We start from the raw sequence: 18,501 nt of genomic DNA, 5'->3' as shown, positions 1-18,501 counted from the left end.
ACACTGAGCAGGAACAAATAAGTTCAGATACGCTTTTTTTTATGCAAACCTTCCCTGTACTTAGGATTTCTGAAACACTTCATTCTATTTGACTTCTTTACAAGACCTGAGGTCCTTGACCATGTTGAGAAGTAGACAGAGGTAGTAGAGAGAGGCTGGAGGAACAGCTAGTCCTGCTGGGCTAAGTGTTTTGCACACTACTTCTGTTCAAGCTACAGCCTCTGGTCCAATCTTTGTGGGTTTAAAGATTTATAGTACAAATTTGGGCAAATCCTTTTTCTCTTGTATTACGTGAGGCTTAAAGATCAAATATAGCAAGATACTGCATCCTATTTTTTTTTTAATTACAGAATTTTGTGTCAAGATAAATTAGATTATTTATAAGAGTATGAAATTAGTATCCACGTGTTTATGTTGCAGAAATGAAGTGCGGGGTTCAGGAGTCCTCCTAGTCACATGAAGAAACTATGGCATCTCTGGAATATAAGTAGGAGCTCTCTCCAATTCACTGAAAAGCTCAGCTATACATGGGCCTGTTGGGATAATGTGTAGAGGCTTTTAATCAGTATTTCCCACAGCTGTTGTGTCACAGACCATGTTGTGGATTGCAATTTAATTAGGCCTGTGGCCAACCCAGAGAGCCATTCTCTCTGTGCAGCCCTGGTCTGGAGCAGCAGAATGTGCACAGCCCCCTGGGTTGGAACCCGCTCAGTCACCATGGTCACTGTCCCCAAAGGGCTCAGGTACCCCCTGAGTGTGGGCAGAGGCCCCTGTGAGCCAGTGTCACTCTCTGTATTTCAGGGAGGGGCTGGTTGGGTGTTTCTTGCTGTGCTATCCAAGGCCATGGATTTTCTTAGTAACCTAAAGTGTTAAACATTTAGAGAATTTCAATAGTAGATGGTATTCCTGCTATTTGGGGGGGAGGGGCAGGGGGTCATACTAATGTGAAATTTTGGTTTCTAATTTACATTGCAGATGTTTAGGAATAAATACAGTTTTGGGAAGCTGGTACCACTGTGGATTAACATTTCATTTTAAACATGCAGGCTTGTAACTGTCTATACAATCTCATTTCTGTAAGTTTTCATAGAAAAGCCGTGGAGCTTTCCAATAAAGACAGGCTTATGTTATTACAGATCACTGGTACTGCCAATTAAACCCCTGATTTGACATTCTGATGAAGTGGGGTTGTGAAAATTCCTCCTTTGACTGACTGGAGTTTTTCCCCTCCAGTAGCAGTGAATTATTTCATTGATTTTGCCACTGACCATTACTCCATCACTTCAGAGAATAAACTGTTATCCAGCAGGAAGGGGCATGAGCTTTGGATAAAGCTCAACCTAGTGCAATTAATAATTTTTTAGAAGTTCAACTTCTCCATACCCAAGACTTATCAGAGTCCTGCATTACAACAGCAGTAAATGCTTAAAGAAAATCAAGAACAAGGGGGATACAGGAATTGCTGTGTCTGTGTGTGCTCCTTACTTCTGGCAAACTTATGAGCAGAAAAAGGCAAACCAGTAAACTTACTTGGATAACTTGATGCTTTTCATGTTCCTGTTTCTGCCAGTCTCTTTAGTGCACTACCAGGTACTGCCTACAAGCCAAGGGGCTGGATAAAGTTAGCAAAACCGTGGAGGAGCAGTCTCTTGACCACTCAGTGCTTCTGAAGTTGAAGCGGTTTGGTATTCAAAACAAAAGAATTTGAAAGACCCTTAACTGTTCTCTTTTAGCCTTCTAAGAATGCTTTTAACCTTTGGTACAAACAGCAGGCTCTTGTTCCAGCAATAACAGAAAACAGAAGGGTGTCAATACCACCACTATGAATCCTGCAAAGATCTCTGCACAGAAGCCACATTGAGGGCATTAATTGTCAGCTATTGGGAATTCACCTTCACTTACAAGTGCCATTAACATCTTGTAGTGGTTGTGACTTAGCAGGTAAGATGTTTATTGCAGGGGAAAAAAATGCTTTTGCTTGGTTTTTGCTTACGTGTGTTGAGCACTTGGAACAGCCTGTTCAGACTTGGATGTAAAATCCATGCAGAGTGGCCATGGTTATGGTTGCTGTGGAAACCACAGCATGGAATTTTAAGACATGGAAATGTTGCAGTTCTCATGCCATTTATACCCTTATGTTATCATTTAACATCCTTAAAAAATTCAGGGCATAAAACCAAAATATTTGTACAGTTCGTGTTTCCTTGTAGTTGCTGATCACATTGAATGTATTAGGTGAATAAAATCAGATAACAAAATACCTCACCACGAAAATAATTCTGTTAAAACACATGGGGATGCAAAATCAGAAAGTAAAATTCTACTGGAGTTACAATCACATGGTTTTCAATCATTTGCCTGTCTCAAGGTAAAGTCCTGTTTGCTTGGAGGTGCCTCTTACCAAAACCTCAGCTCGGCGTGAGCACCGTAACCAGCAACAAACAGCAAAGTTTCTAAGCATGGAATAATTTCCTTCCCTGGCTCACACAGCCAAAAGGCACGAAATGAAGTGTTTTCACACGTGTTTCCACATGGATGAGAAAAACACGGCCTGGTAAGAGTTGGGAGGCGTTGTTACAATGGTCCCGTGGCTGTGGTGCCCAGAGGAGCAGGGGCTGGTGGCGGGGGGTGCCTAGCGGGACTGGGGAGGGAGGGAGGGAGGGAGGGATGGATGGATGGATGGTCCCTTCTGCACGGCAGAGCGAGCTGCAGAGGGACGTTGCAGTGTCAGCAGCGGCCACAGGATGTCTCCCAAACGCAGAAACAGCTCTGGTGGGGTTCTCGTGGAATATTTTTAGAGACGAGCTCCACGGATCACTCGCCCCCTGCGATTTCACATCGGTTATCGGTGTTACTCTCTGCTCGGACAACTTTGACTTAAAAGCATTACGGAGGAAAATGGACCACATGATATTGATGGAAACTGCATTTTTCAGCTTGAAATACACTCTAATGCTACATTAACTTTTCCATTAAGTTGTATTGCTTTCTGAGCTGAAGTGTAGTTCCAGTGGGCTTTACCTTTGCCATGAAAAACCTAAAGGCTACAAAGCCCTTTTTCACTTCTTTGTTAAGCCTTATTCAGTCTCCTTTCCTAGAAAATTACCGTGTCAGGCAGCATGCTCTTCTGCTGAGAAGGGCAAAAGTCATATTGAATATTTAAATTCATTTGCAGCTCATTTTACGAGTAAGAATCTTTGGTTTCCTCTTCGGAAATTTAATTACTGAAGTTATTTTGCTGTTCATCCTTTAGTAATCAGTCTAATCAAGGCTGTAAATTGCAGCCAGCCTTTTCTAAAATAATCTGGGATCACTTGCCATTTATATTCCACTGTATTAGTAACTCTCTAAAGCTTTATGCCTGGCATTTTCCATGCCTGCAGTCTGTTTTATTCTTCAAACAAATCATGTCACATGTGCTTCAAGTAGGCAAGAAGTGAAACTTCCTTATTTGCTCAGGAGCTTTTTTCAAATCATATATTTTGGTCCAGTTTTCACTTGCATTGTAATCCAAGTTTTGCTGTTGTGGGATTAATAGTGACTGGTACTAATATTTATCCCTGGGGTGTTTGGACTTGGCAAGTGGGAATGGAGAAGCTGTTTATTTCAGCTGATCTCGGGTTCCTCCGTGCTTGTTCTGTGAAGGAGCCCTGTGTCTCATCCCCTCCTTCCTGCAGTCCCTGACCCATGGGTTGCTGCTGAGCCCTTTTCTGAGCCTCCCAAGGCGATGCCTGGAGTGTTGATTGTGGTGAGAGGCATGCACAGGGCTCACCCCGTCGTGTGTGACTGCAGTGGGAGCAGCAAAAGCAGAGTTCTGCTGTTGGGAAGTTCTGTTCCTCATCATTGATCTGGGAGCAGCCACCAGAGTAACTGTTGGGTTAAATGTATTTTGAGGTTTTATCTAACTGACCCCTTGGCTTCTAAAACTTGTTGCTTTCTCCTTATCTCCAGAGACAAGCCTTGGCTGAACCCATCTGAGCTAGGTCTTGCTTCAAGGGACAGTCCCTTTTTAAGGTCTCCTGTGGTATCAGAGCTCCGTGAGTCTCTGCAGACCAGATCTGTGAGAGCTCCTCTTCTAGCTGGAGAAAGAGTACAAGTGCTGTGGGGCCCCTGAAGCACCTCCATGCTGGTCCATGGTGCAGAGCATGGCAAGTGCAGCGGGATATCCTCAGTGTTCGGTTGCTGAAGTGAATCCAGACCTGCAGGACGGCTTAGCTCAATTAAAGTCAAGGCTGTAATGAATCTTGAATTTAGAGCAGTCCCTAGGATAGGGGGAAGAAGAGTCATCAGTTCTGCATGACTTCAGTTCCTGGGTGTTTTCCAGGGTTCTTATTAGGGAACCAACCCCTCACCAGAATGCTCTTTATTGGGTGTATTCTGTACCATGTGGGGGCCTGTGCAGTGATGGGCGAGGTGCACATCACCAGAACAGCTCAGCAAGGGGCCGTGAGGGCTCTGGGTGCTCATGGACAAGGGCAGGGCTGTCCTGTTTGGGGCTGTCAGGGAGCAGCCTGCTCTCACTACAAGGCTGCCATAAGCAGGAAGAAAAGCTTGTCCTGGCCATGTTGCTGTGGGAAACCACATCCATTTTTCTCCCTGGTGGCCCTTTGGCTCCACTTAGACATTGGAAGGAATGTTGCAAGGTGAAAAGGGAGACATGGTGAGAGCTTACCAGTGACAGAAGAGAGCTCAGCAAGCCCCACTTCAAAGGATCCCTTGCTTGTGTGGATTTGAGTCTGGAGCTCAGTGCACTGTTTCCTGTATTTACTCACAGTCTGTTGGAACAAACAGCTCTTGGAGTGAAGCTGCAGCCCACAGGGCCTGCAGGGAGGGGCTCATTCCTCCTCTGAGCTCTGCTCAGGGCACAAACAGGGAGGTTTCTCTCCAAGCCATCCACCTTGCTCACTTGCAGGTGCCACAGCTCCAGGGGGCACAGACTGAGCGTACATGAGCCCAAGCTCCAACACACGGTGTGTGGCCACATGAGGCTTGTTTCTCTGGGAAACCAGCTCAAAAACTGTGACAGATCACAGCAGGGACCAGAACTTCTGGCCAAGAGGCATCTCGTCTTTAAAGGTCACTTTTTAGGTCAGAGCTGCACTCAGGGTGAATCCTGATGGAATAGGGGAGAATTCTGCTGGACACAAAGGAGAGCTGAGCTCTGGTTTGTGCACCAAAAAACTTGGGTAGCTTAAAATATCAAAGACACTTCTCCAATTTTCTGTCTACCGCTGACATTATGAGCTGGGTCTGCCAGGGTGGGCGTTGCATGATGCAAAATAGTCAGTGAAAAATGGTCTTATGTCTGGCTAATTCTGCTGAGGAAGTGGGGAAATGTGGAACCACATCACCTACTGCTTTGCAAAGCAGTAGAAGTAAAGACAGTGACAAAAGCCTTCATCAAGGATAAAAATAAAGCAGAGGGACGAGAGCCAAGGTTTATGGGGACAGACACATGCTGTTTATTTAACCAGCATCCAGCATTTCTCATTAACTTACTGTTGCCTCTACCTTACCCTCCCCTTCTGTCTTCTCACAACATGTGAGAATAAAGAATGTTTCATCCTTGCCTTTTTTTGTCACTCAGATGATGCCTTTTCCCAGTTTTCTGTCTTGGGAGCAGCAGCATTCCACATTTCATTGCAAAGCTGTTTCATTGATCTAGCAGCAGAGTTCAGGGAAGGCAGGGGATGAAAACAAGTCCTAAATTGTGACTGAACCAAAGATAGACATGCTGCTAAATGAAAAACCAAAAGCCTGGAAGTAAAGCTCTGGATCAGCATGGCGTTGCATTGAAATCTGTGGTTATGCTGATTGCACCTGTTACACTGGCTGTGCTGGAGGATTTTCTGGATGCCTCACAGCCAGGCTGTAGGTGTGGAAGTGCAGTGCAGAAGAGGAGGCACCCCCAGTCCTGATGGTGACTAACCAAGGCTGGCACGACATTCAAGCTGAGAACTCAGTCTCTTCTCCAAGGGGACTGAACACCCACCTGGCTGCAGAGCACCCTCCAGCCCGGCTTCTGGTGCAAGAGCAAGAGGCTGAGGTGTAAAAACAGGTTGCACATGGAAAAGGTTGCCATCTCTAGTTGTGGATGCCCTGTCCCTGGAACAGTTCAAGGCCAGGCTGGATGAGGCTTTGAGCAGCCTGGTCTAATGGGAGGTGTCCTTGCCCATTGCAAGGGGGTTGGAACTAGGTGGACTTTAAGGTCCCTTCCAACCCAAATCATTCTGTGACTCACTGAGCAGCTTCTTCAGCTCATAGACCCTCTTTGTGCAGCTTGGGAGGACTCAAAGAGCTGCTTGTGCTCATTTAGAAATCAGTGTATGTGCAAAAAGTTTGCAGTCACCAGCAAACCTGGGCTCCCAGACCAGTTCTTCAGCCCATAGCTGCTGGTGCTTGTGTGGTGCTGTACAACTTGCTGTTGAGCCTGAAGGGCACAGAGCCTCCTTTCCTCATGTTTCTGGGGCAGACAGCAAAGGAAATGAGGTGTTAAACCCAGTGGGAGCTAGAACACAGCCCTGCTCAGCCTTGATGCCACCAGAGACAAAAAGGCCTGCCAGCAATCCCACTCACCAGCTGCCATGTGGAAAATCCTGGAGTGTGCTGAGATTCAGGAAAAGGTACTGAAATCTGTCTTTGAGGGTGATGGAGGTCCCTAAATAGGCCATGTCCTGAGTCAGGAGACTGAGCAGAAATGGAGGCAAATCTCGAGGAGGAAAGGTTGGGGCGATCTGATCTCATCTTCTATTTTCAAGCAGGTGAAATAGACCTACGGATTTGAAAAGGGAGTAGCAGCAGTTCCTTCCCTTGATACACTTCTTCCAGGCACTGCTGGAGGATTGGGTCAATTTATAGGACAGTCACTTGTTCCTCCTCCCAGTGCTTATAACAGGGACCCCCTGCTATAAGCACTGGTCACCACTGGTCACCACTGCCTCCAGCAAGGGTCCATCCTGACAGGTCCAGGGGAGCACCACAAGAAACAAGATCCCCACTGGCACATCCTTCTCTAGGTGTGGTTTTCCACAGAAGAGCAGCCTGGTCTGCTGCTCTCTTACCTTGTATCACAGAGCCCTGGCTGGCAGGGGTGGTAGCAGCCCTGGAAAGGGGCGAGCTGGAGGGTGAAGGACGAAACTCTGCCTGATGATAGCAAAAAGTCTCTTCCTGTCTCAGCTGGTTTCATTTCTCTGTTCTGATCTGAATACATGCTGGGTTGGGTGCTTCTTAGGATGCCTCTTAGCCCTGGTTTCTTGTCTAGTGGCTAAACCAACTTCTCCTTTGGCTGGCTGGATGCTCTTCTGCTGCCCTTCCACATGGCCAAAGCTGGTCCCTGTGCGAAAGAGGAAGGGAAGGTCCTGCTCTCTCACATGGAGTGGTGCAGCTTGTGCAAGTGTCTGTCACAAGGCAGGAAGAGTGGGAGTCAGACTTTCCCAAGCCTCAAGTTAGATCTCTTTCTGGCCACCACAGCGAGTGTGGGTAGGCTGACGTGTAGGACAACAAAATCTCCACTTACATCTCTTTTGGTAGATGTAAGTGGAGTAGTTTGAGAAGGTCCCAAATTTTCTTCTCGGCAAAGTCAGGCGATATAATTTCACAGTGCTGTGAGAACCTTCCTGAAATTTTCTCACCTGGAGAAGGGATTCACAGCATCCAAGGAGGACCTTCAAGATTGTTTTACAAGACTCAGCAAAGGACTAGGAGGAAGCACAATACCACAGCCCTGTGGTTGCTTGTCCTGTGTACAAGCTGCTGATGTCCTTCCTGGAGGTCATAAATATTCAGTCAGCTCTGAGGGTTGGCCAGTGATATCTCTGGGAAGCCAGAAAGTCCCTCGGATCTTCACTGTACAGAGCTGGTGTCTGTTTGGAGCTGCTGAAAAGGACTCTGCATCTCACTGACAGATCTCACTGACAGCCCTGGCTATGGCTGAAGCGTGGCCACCTGCGTCAGCCGGACCCATGGTATCCTGTGCATGCCCCAGGGAGGCAGCTGGGGATCCATGCTGAAGTCTCCCTGGATGGACAACTCTGACTGCCTCACTGCCACTGCTGAAGGGAGCAGCAAGCTGTTTTATGAGTCTTTTAGCCTGCAATGATCCATAAAAATCTCGAGCACTGGCTCCTGCTCAGACTGTCATACGCTTGAATTCAAGAGAAGCTTTCTCCTTTGGCAAAGAAGCGAAGCCACCTCTGGTTTGGTGCTAGCCAGGAGCATCACCCCTTCCCCTCCTGCCCCAGACCGAGCTGTTCCTGAGCTGGCTGCCAGGACTCCATCCCTCCTGCCATGGCCACAGCCATGGTCCTGCTCTCTTGGGCAGCTCCTCCCTACCTGTGACATGCTGCAGACACTGTCCCCAGAGAGTCCAAAGGAAGAAGCACTTGTCACCAGGAAGGACAGGTCTTTCAGACATCTTTTGAAGCCTCACAGCCCTGGGACTAGGCAGGGCTGAAGTAATTTGTTTCTGGAGCCAGAAGTCTGGAGGAAAAGCAGTTATGGAAATAACAACAACAGTGACAATCAGAATAGGTGGGATCGAGCTCAACACAAAGACAATGGGTCGGCTGAAGCAGGCATCTGTTTCTGTGGAAAAAGTCATCTGCTCCTGTGATGAGCCTGCATCCCTCCCTGCCTTTGGGGAGCTGGGAGGAGGAGGAGACAGGAGGGATGGAGGTGGCTCAGTGTGCTGGTGGCCAGACCTGGCTGTGCCTGAACTAAAGGCAAAGTGTGATGCCTTGGTGTGTATGTAGGGAAGGGCAAGGGAGCTCTTTGCCCCTCTCACAGCTCCTGGACAGCATCAGCTGTGGCTTTTGTGAGCATCTGGGCCAAGCTACACCTCAGCAAGGTGAACACATCAGCAGAAACCCTAATGCTTTGCAGGACACACCATGTCAGGTTTGGCCCTGCTCAGCTTGGTGGACTCTGAGGTGACAGCAGGGACCATTTGTGGTTTAAAACAGGTCAGTCACAAATTGCAGTAACTCATGGTAGTCCTGGGTGTGTGGCCTACAGGTGAATGTCTGGAAATAGAGCTTCAAAGGCAAGTGGAATCCTGTCCACAGCATGCTGCTGTGGGGTCAGCCTGGGCTTGAAAAGCGATGCAATTGGAGGTCATGAAACTCTGGTCAGTGAAGAACTCTGCCCTTCCTGCTGGCACTGTTTGGTCATGGCCTGTGCTGGAGGCAGCCTCCTCCTGCCAAGCCTAGTGTCCCTGAGCCCGGCCCAAATCCAGCCAGGTGCTGGGGTTCCTGGGGCACCTGTGTGCTGTGACCCTTCAATGTACACTGCATCTGGTGGGCACTCACCTGACCTGTCACCCCTGTGGTGGAGTTGTCCTGCAGGATCTCAGGGTGCCATGTCCCCTTCTCCTCACCTTGTCACCTGCAGAGTGACATTCAGGATCACAGAGCATCCCTCAGACCTGCAGGTCCTGCAAGCCCACACCAGTGCGGGTCTGTCCCAGGGCAGGGCAGGGAGTGCTGCCCCATGGAAGCACCACGTAAGCAATGGGATGGGGGCTCAGCACCCTTGGCTGTAGCAGCAGCACCCTGCTTGTTTGACAGACCTGATGTCCTAATGACACTTGCTAAGGATTTCTGCTGGTCTGCAGCTTCCAGCCTGCGTGAGCATCGGCCCAGCTGGAGATTAAACAATATCCTTTAATAGGAACAGGCAGGCACCCGTTTCCAGCGCAGGGAAGGCCGGCAAGCCAGCAGAGCCAGGGCTGCGGCAGGACTGGGATGCCCTGATTTGGAAGTCTCTTGCTCGACCCAGCTGCTCGAAAGGCGGCTGTTTCCTACGCAGGGGCCAAGGGAGGCTTTTTATTTAGAGGATGCTTCGCCTGCTCAGTACAGAGGGGAAGTCGAAGGACACCAGCTCGCACTCCGGGGCTCCGCCGGCTGTGCCTGTGACCTACAGCAGACACAGGAGCCACCCCCGCTCTGCCGGAGCCTCCCGGCACGCGGGGCCGGGCTTTGCTGGTGCTGCCATTTATGGGGCTCCCCCGCCGTCCCGATTAGATAATGCTCGCCCAGCGCAGCGGCAGCTCTCCCTCCTGTGCCCCCGGCACTGCCCTGCTCCTCCCCGGCAAGGGGCTGCCTTTAAAAATAAACTGAGAAAACAGCCAAGCTGGAGGGCATCGCTCCTGTTTCCATGAGAACACAGGGAACACAGCCTGCCAGGGCAACTCAGCTCTGGCCTTGGCTTTCTGACCCTGCTTTCATCCTGCAAGAAGATTTCTCCTCAGCTTTCCCCTGCTTTTACCGCCTTTCCTTCTTGAGGCTCCTTTGGGTGCACCCTTGCTGTGGCCCCTGCTCTCTGCAACCTCTCCTGCTTCCTCCCAAGCCCTCTGAGCCCTCCTGGGGCAGGAAAGTCCCATCCTGGCACCACCAGCACCCCAGGGTGAGGAGCACAAGGAGTCCCGCCCCCAAAATGGCCAAAACTTGGAGGATAAAGCCCAGTGCCTGAAACAATGAGCCTGGGGGCAGCAGACAAGGATTCAGCCACATCTCTAGTAGGGTGATATTGCTGCCAGCACTTAGGTTGGCACAGGGGTTTGTCCTGAGCTGGGTTGGAGGATGGGGTCCCCTTTGGTTCTCTCCTCATGCTGGTGGGAGGTGACCCGTGGGAGGGACCAAGATCTCCAGTTGCAAGTGGACCACAAGGCTTTTCACCCCTGATAACGTGATTTTTACAGTGTTTTCCATCCCCAAGAGAAATTCTGCAGGAATTTTCTATTTCTGCAGGAAAGGCAGCAGGGAGAGGAAAGGCTGAGCTCTCTCGAGACCTTTGTACTTTATTTTTACTTTTGTTGTTGTTTTTATTTTAATCTTGAGGAAGGAACAGACTAAAAGGGGCATAAATAAAATCCAGCTATTTGGTACAAAAATACTTGATTGAAATCCTTGCCCAGCCCTGTGGTTGAGTTTGTACATGAGAGAGACACTCAGCTAGAGGAGGATTCTGTGTCTCAAACTAGGATTTTTTATCTTTTCTCTATGTTCCATCTGGAGAAGAAAAAGAGTGACCAGGTTAACCTTCAGCTCTGAAGAGGATAAGCAGTACAGCAGAGGATCTTGTCCAAGAGCCACCTTTTTCACCCTGTCCCAAGCCTCAGCAAAGCAGCTTCCTCCCTGCTGTGAGATGGGGCTAACATACTCTCCAAGGGCTGGTTAAAAGCCTGAATGATGCTTTGCTAATGCAATATTACAGAAGCACTAAGTATTGTTAGCACTAAGCCTCACATAAGCTGAAGGAGCAATCTTGTTTTCTTTTCCAAGACAGACTTTGGGGTTTCACCGGAGGTTTCCTTCACCTGGGTCAGCATCATGTCCCCTAACCTGGGAGTGTGACAGGAGGCTTTTCTGCCTTGGAAAGGAGAGAAAATGCTGTCAAGCTTTCATCTGCTTCTAAAACATGTTTTAGCTTCATGCAGAGTGTAGTGCCATTGCTTAAAACAAATATATCTAATTTTCTTGTGTTACTTTCCAAGGATCCAAGTGTTAGTGTGCCTTGGCAGTAGTCTCTCAGCACAGGTTACCCTTTCTGAGAGGTTCATTTCCAAGTCCCAAAATATCTCCCACAACAGCTCATTTGGAAACTGCAGCTGTGTCTTGGGTGCCGGTGTGAGCCTGGACTGGCCACCTCTGCCAGCACTCCAGGGCTTTCTCAGTGGGGTGGCAGGACACGACAGAACATGTTGAGAAATAGCGAGACAAGATTTATGCCAAGTTCAAAGATTAGTAGTTGGCTTATTAGGTTTTCCCCTAAGCTCAGTATTAAGCAATGCTAAATGACCCACACAGAAATCAGAAGGGAGGATTAATAAAGTTTAATGGTGGAAGTTTGTGTTTGGAAGTGCCATGGGACTAAAAGTGCTGGCAAACAACAAAGTGTTTCCCCCATCACTGGTAGATGTTTCTTAGTATCTTAAAAATTGTTTTACCTCACTTGCTAGTTTTATGAGTCTTTTAATATGTGTTCCCATGCCCATTCAGCCTCAAATAGCTCTTGGGTTTATAAATGTATTTCATTGTTTCTCTGTATCTTTTGGATGCATTTACTCCAAATGCCTTTTAGGTAATCTAATCTCTGGTTTTGGTGGTCCCTGCTCAAGGCTGGCTTTAACTGGAAGTGAATAAATTGAGCTGAAAGGCACATCAGGTGGGCACTTAAACAATTCCTATAGAAGATGATGGCTCTCTAGACAAGTTGTTCTTGGTGGAGGCTTCACTCCTGAACTAAATTGTATGAAAATAATCTCAATGTGGCCATGGCAATGGCAATGGAAATTATCTTAAAAAAGAAGAAGTCTGTACAGGTACCCCAGGAAAGTCCAGGCTAATAGGGTATATACACTGCCTCCGAAAACATGTCATTGCTGGTTTTGACATTGATTTGTATAAAAGTATTTGGAAAAGATACACTGGCCATCTGCCTCTTCAGCTGACCCACCACTTGGTGTCATTTCATAAATACTGTTACAGGGCCAATCCTTTATTCCTTGTGAGGAAAAAATACAGCTTCAGTCTGCTTTTAAAGCTGCGTTTTATACCACATGCAAGGGTCTTCGCAGACACATGTTCTGGGGTGTCACGCCCAAGCAGCAGGGCCACCTGAGTCAATTCAAAAGCATTTCCAGGGAGCAGGAGGGGGCTGTAGGGAGGGGTGCTCCACCCCTGGAAACATCCTGGTACCCCCAGCAGAGAGAGGGACACGGTCTCTTTCTGATAGTGGGTAGCAGCTGAGGGCAGCATCCTAAAACATTCAATCCTGCTGCTTTGTGTGAGGACACAAGTGACCACCAGCACGAAATGCTGCCGAGCATCTGTGACTGCCAGCAGGGAGAGAGGCTGGATGCAGGCAGACTGATGATTCCCAGTGAGACTGGGGCCTGGTTCTGTCCAAAATTTAGGTTACTGCCAGGAAGTGAGGCACATGAGCTAGGGCAGAGCCCCATGCTGCCACAGAGACCCTTCCCCACTGACATACTTGGGATACAGCCCCCCATGCCAGGGGTGCTGGCCCACTGCAGCAAGGAACCGGTCTGGCAGAGATGGATTGTCTCCATCCCATGCTGAGGTTGTCCTCAGCACCTTGTTTCAGCTCAACAGTGACCCAGGCTGCCACCTGCAATACAAGGCAGGCAGCTCCCCCCATGCTAAGCTGCAAGGTCTCTGTCCTGCTGACAAGTCTCTGCAAAGCACAGGGTTCATTGCAAATAAAAAAATCCACCTAAAAAAAAACCAACCCAAACGACCAAGTAACAGAGAACACACAACCCGGGGCTCTGGGCTGGCCAGTCCCTGCTTGCTGGCTCAGCCTTGTGCCCGGGTGAGCCCTGCCCCACTTCACAGCACCCCAGGGAATGAGTTGGAGCAAGCACAGCAGTAAATGGGCAGTGGACAGCTCAGCTGCTGCACAAGGTGGCTGCTGCTCAGGTGCAAGGTGTGATTCCCAGCAGCTGCTGCATTAGGTGCCTCTCACACAGCCCTGCCCAGGGCTGGCTGCAGCAGCCTCTGCTGATAGTCATCCACCTGGCTCTCTTCCACTTAATGCAGTCAGGGGGTGCCTTGCAGTGAGAAACAGTCTGTGCGGTCACCACTGGCCAGGGACTCTGGCAGGACCTTTGAGACTGTGGGGAGGTGCACCCATCCCAGCATTTACCTCCTGCTGCTGGGATAGGGCTTCAAAAAGAGTTGAGAGGTGGGAAGCATGGACACTGTGGGATGCTGCGAGTGCTACTGTGGGCTGGGGATCAGCCTGTGGAAAGCCACAGGCAGATTAGGGAGGTGCCCAAGCACCTGGTGGGCAGCTGGGCACACTGCAGCCCCTGCACGCATGGTTACGCATGCCTGACCTTGCATTCCCTCCTCAGCCTCCAGAACAGCTGTAAGAAACCCCCAAGCCTCTCCTGAAGCTCTCAGCAGTAGGAAACAGCTGTTTGATTCCTCATGCTCCTTCCCATCCTTTAGGCAACTGCAAGGTCTGGGTCACTGCTGGGGCCCCACCAGCCGTCCCTTAGTGGAAACAGAGAGCACCCTGTGCCACCCACCAGATGGAGGAGGGGAAGTGGGGCTGACAGGGGCAAAGGGGGGACATGCCAGAGTCAGAGGGAAGGAGGTAGGTACCCCTTCCAACCATGAGGGAAAGAGCATCCTCAAGATGCTCAGTGACATTTTCCCTTAAAATAATGGCTTATTTAAAAAAAAAAAGAAAAAAAGGCCAGCCATGACTCTCCCATGGAGAGGAGCTGAAACTCTGGGGCCATGAGTGCTCCCATCCATCGCAATCCTCTTCTCATGCATATTCTCACAAGTATTTCTGGAGCCATCTCTCCACAGACAAGTTCCAGCTTGGAGGCTGTTACAGCAACGATCCAAGATGATGCTATCCTGATGTCCTCTGCTGAACACAGCCCACTCACTCATGGAGCACAGTGGTTCCATAGCCCTCCTGTGTTCATTCCCACTGGAGGCCTCTCCTGTCCTGCCCATCTGGACATCTTCAGTCACTGGCTCCAACACGTCCTCTGGATCGGCACTGCCAGCACGGGATGGCTGTGCCGGTAATCACAGGCACTCTGTGCCCGGCAGCTCAGGAACGCCGGCAGCCCAGGCAGGGATTAGTGATGATTCAGGGGATTTCACCACAGCCTGGAGGGAGACCGGCCAGTTTCTATGGGCAAACCACAAGGACTCAGTGAAACACCAGCCTCCCTGCCCAAAATGACTTCACCAATCGTGCCCCAAAGCCACCTCGTTTGCATCTCACTGCCTCCAGCCTGTCCCTGGCCAGCTGGGACAGCAAAGCAGAAGTCACCTCTGTGCCGAAGACAGTGCCCAACCTCCATCAGCTCCCATGGGCAGAGCTGGCACTAGAGTTGAACCTTCCATTGGTTTTCCCTCCAGCTTCACTGCAGTTTGGATGTGCAGCAGCATTTGAACTGCAAACAGACACTATTTACACCCCAGCAAAGCTCTCCTTGGTGTATGTGCCCACTGTTCTGCTGGACCAGGCATGGGGTTTCAGGTGAGTTAATTCAGTAATTTTTCAGTCTCACTCTTTCCCAAGTAATCCAGGAAAGCTTTGCTGCGCTCGAGTGCTACCATCAAACACCATCACAGTTAAGTCACTGCAAAAATAAAAGCTGACACTTCCAAGGTCTTCCAGGTTATTCTCAGTTTCACTCTCGGGTCATCAATAATGGATGTGGAAAAAGCAACCAGACTGCAGCTGTCAGCCAAACCTCACACCCACCTGCACGAAACACAGGGAAAAGCTGAGGTCTTTGCAAAGATCTGGAGTTGCATGCGTTCTATAAATTAAACTTCAATTTTGGTTTTATTCTGAAATTGCATTGAAGAAAGCTCAGGGTTGCCCATTCTTGTATATTTTTAGCTGAACTTTTCACATTCATTAAAACTTCAACGTTAACATTTTTCTACACATTTTCCTGGGTGTTGAGCATGAGGCATTTTGCCCTTTTGAAACTTTAATTCATATATATATATATATATATATGTGTGTGTGTGTATATATATATATATATATATATATATATAAACAGTTTCTCAAGAGTCTTACTCACTAGCTGGAGGAGAAAAACAAAAATCTTTGGTAGGTTTGGATGCATCTGAGTTTATTTTTACCCTGTCTGATACTGCAGACTTTCCCAATCGTCAATCCCAGGCTGAGCTCACACTGCCAATTTAATCACTAGACCCACGCTGTGGGTGTAGCAGGTACTACTTCTCACCTGGCACATTCAGCCTGGCTCTGTGCAACATTTGGACAAAAAAAAAATCTAGATGGTGTTTCAAAAGCTGGGGGAAGCCCAGTGTTTCAGTACTGACACCTCAGGCAGCCATCGCCACTGGCCAGCGGCTCGTGGCCAGTGAGGTCATGGGGGACTGGGAGTCCAGGGCAAGTGGCCTGTGCATCAAACTGGCCAGGGAATGCAGCTGGTCAGGGGCTTGTGTGATTTCTGTGTGAGAAAATAAATCCTAACATGTTATAACCGGGGAGGAGGGTCAAGCAATGCAAGAGGCCAGTTGTGATTAGCTTCTCATCTCTTGCTGTGGGGTGCTCTCCATTGCTGGGCTGGGCTCCCCCTCCACTGTGGACAAATAAAACCCAACAAAGCCCCATGATGGTGGGGAAGTGCCCTGTCCCACTGGTGGAGAGCTGGAGAAAATGTCACCCAGGCTATTTCCAGCTTTGTAACTATGTTTTTTTAGGAGGTGGGAAGGCAGACTAGCCAGAGGAATGCGGAGCAGCCAAAGGAGCCTGCTGGCCGGCTGCTTCCCCAGGGAAAAAGCAAAGCAAACAGGAGATGAAAAGCCTGTGATGCCATCTCCATCCTCAGAAGAGTGCCCTGCCTACCACACTACCACATTTTCTGTGTGTGGGTGGGTGGGTGGAGAAAAGAATAAAGATCACTCAAAGTCTTCTGCTCAAGTTATTCCATGTTGTGTAAAAATATGGTAATGCTCATCTGAGGACAGGCTGGAGCCTAAACCCTCCCAGGTTTAGGAAACATTAGGCAATAGCACCTTCCTTTTCCTTCTTGGCCTAGCAATGGATGCTGAGCAAAATGGAAAGCTGAAGAAAGCACTGCCCTGCCCTAAGCTGTGGTTGGAGCTGAGCAAGAATCCTCTGCAGAGAGCAGGACTCGAGCAGGAGCCTCCTGTGCCCCAGGCATCCAGCAGGTAAAACCACCTTGCTCCATCCCCTGTTTTTGTGAAAGAGGAGGCACACGGTTTGGCCACCTCATCCCAGGAAGCAGGAGCCTCCCTGCAGCACCTGGAGCTGCTTGGGAAGCAGTCATTCTGTCCCCTCGCCTGGCCAGAGGCACAAGGGAGCGTGTGGGGAGCTTGACCACTTCGCTGAGGGCTGGGAGCCTCCCAAGCCAGGGCTGAGAGCCCAGGGCAGGTGCCATGGTGCTGAGTCCACAAGAGGGTGAGACACCATGAATCATTTTCCAGTAGATAGCACAGAAGTGGGATAAGGAGCATTTATGGGCAGTCTGCTGCCTGTGAGTGTAACACGAGAGGCAAATGGTTTCCCAAGCAGCTTCATTTCTTGAGCAAGGACCCTGGGGTGCCAGCAGGCAGCGTGCTGCCTGTGCCACGCGTGTCCAGAGGCAAGGCTTGGCACCACACCAACCAGGGCTGGGCAGCTGCTCCCTGAGGGGAAACAGAAAGTCAGGAGGAAAAGATAATGACAAACAAAAATTTCCCTTTAAAACATTGTAAAAGTGGTGCATGTCTCACAGCACCCCAGGAACAGCATGCCAGCCTGTAGGAGCAGGGGTAGTGAAAGAGGACAACACAAGGGGCTGCCTCGCAGCAGCAGGATAGCAGCAACCACCCCTGCTCCCCCATCTGTGGGGGAGAAAATCTCAGCTGAAATGTCACAGGAAAGCCCAGAGGTGGCCCAAAGGGCTCCTGGCCCCTCTCCTCCCCCTGCCCACACCTCCAGCACTGGTGGGACCATGGAGGAGTCCCCACTCCAGGCCTGGTGAGGAACACTGCCATCACTGTGGGGTGTGATGAGAGTAGGAGCCACATGGCTCCTTTCCAAAAACTACTGGACACAGGTGGCTAATGGCAGGTTCCCTGGATAAAGCACAGCACTGACCCATAACCTCCCTCTCCTCCCCTGGGTTTAAGGCCAAGCACCCTGGTCCCGAAGCAGCCTGCCAGCACCTGGCACCATTTTGGATGCCCAGGGCACGAGCACATGGCTGCTCCATAGAATCCAGGATGGGCACCCAGGGCACAATGGTGAGTAATGCCAAAAACTAAACCAAAGCTTTAAGGTGAAGGAGGAGGAGGTTTAATTTCTCTCTTGATCAGAGGTTTTTAGCACATCCCACCTGGGGACGTGCTAAAAACCTTGGTCATGTGTTGGGGTCCCTCCCCCGCCGTGTAGCCCTGGGAGAGGGGCCCTGAGGGCACAGACACGGGGCTTCCCTGCCCCTGCTCAGCCTCGTTCCCATGGGTTGGTTTGTGTTCCCTGCGCGGGCAGAAGGACCCTTGGTCCCGTGACTGGAACAGTTCCTCGGCAGAGCCCCGGCCATGCGGCTGGAGAAATAAACATCTCTGAAACAGCTAGCAAGAATCTGTCCGTCCATATATATTTCCTTTCCACGGGACTCCTGGTTTGATATATGCGTGTTGCAGTATCCCCACTGCAACAGTCATGGTGTCCAGCCTTTGCCAGGACACATTCTTTCTTTGGAATATTTGCAATCACTTTGTACAAAAGCACAGTTGCGTGGCAGCAACAGGAGGGAACACAGCAAAGGTAGTGGAAAAGAAAACCAATTAAAAACAAATATTTTCTAGTCGGATGCAGGCACTAAAGACTGGCTTGCTGCTTTGAGCACAACTGTTTAGCCAGCTACAGGTGCTGCCTCAGACTGTGGGGACTCAGGGGCTGAAAGCAGACACATATAACAGCTCTGGTGGGTTAAGAACATAGGAGAAACAAGATGCA

At 49.6% G+C, this 18,501-nt stretch overlaps 1 long non-coding RNA gene across 1 annotated transcript; it reads left to right on the top strand.

Moving 5' to 3' along the window:
• Positions 1-7,992: 7,992 nt before the first annotated feature.
• LOC116446200 lies at positions 7,993-12,539 on the top strand. Its single transcript, XR_004241083.1, has 2 exons — positions 7,993-10,401; positions 11,016-12,539. It is a non-coding gene; the product is annotated as an uncharacterized LOC116446200 (long non-coding RNA).
• Positions 12,540-18,501: the final 5,962 nt, after the last annotated feature.

Source organism: Corvus moneduloides, chromosome 6 (assembly GCF_009650955.1).
Source record: "Corvus moneduloides isolate bCorMon1 chromosome 6, bCorMon1.pri, whole genome shotgun sequence".
NCBI classification, from domain to species: domain Eukaryota; kingdom Metazoa; phylum Chordata; class Aves; order Passeriformes; family Corvidae; genus Corvus; species Corvus moneduloides.
The sequence above is the reverse complement of the archived record's forward strand: the minus strand, read 5'-3'. Positions and strand labels throughout refer to the sequence as shown.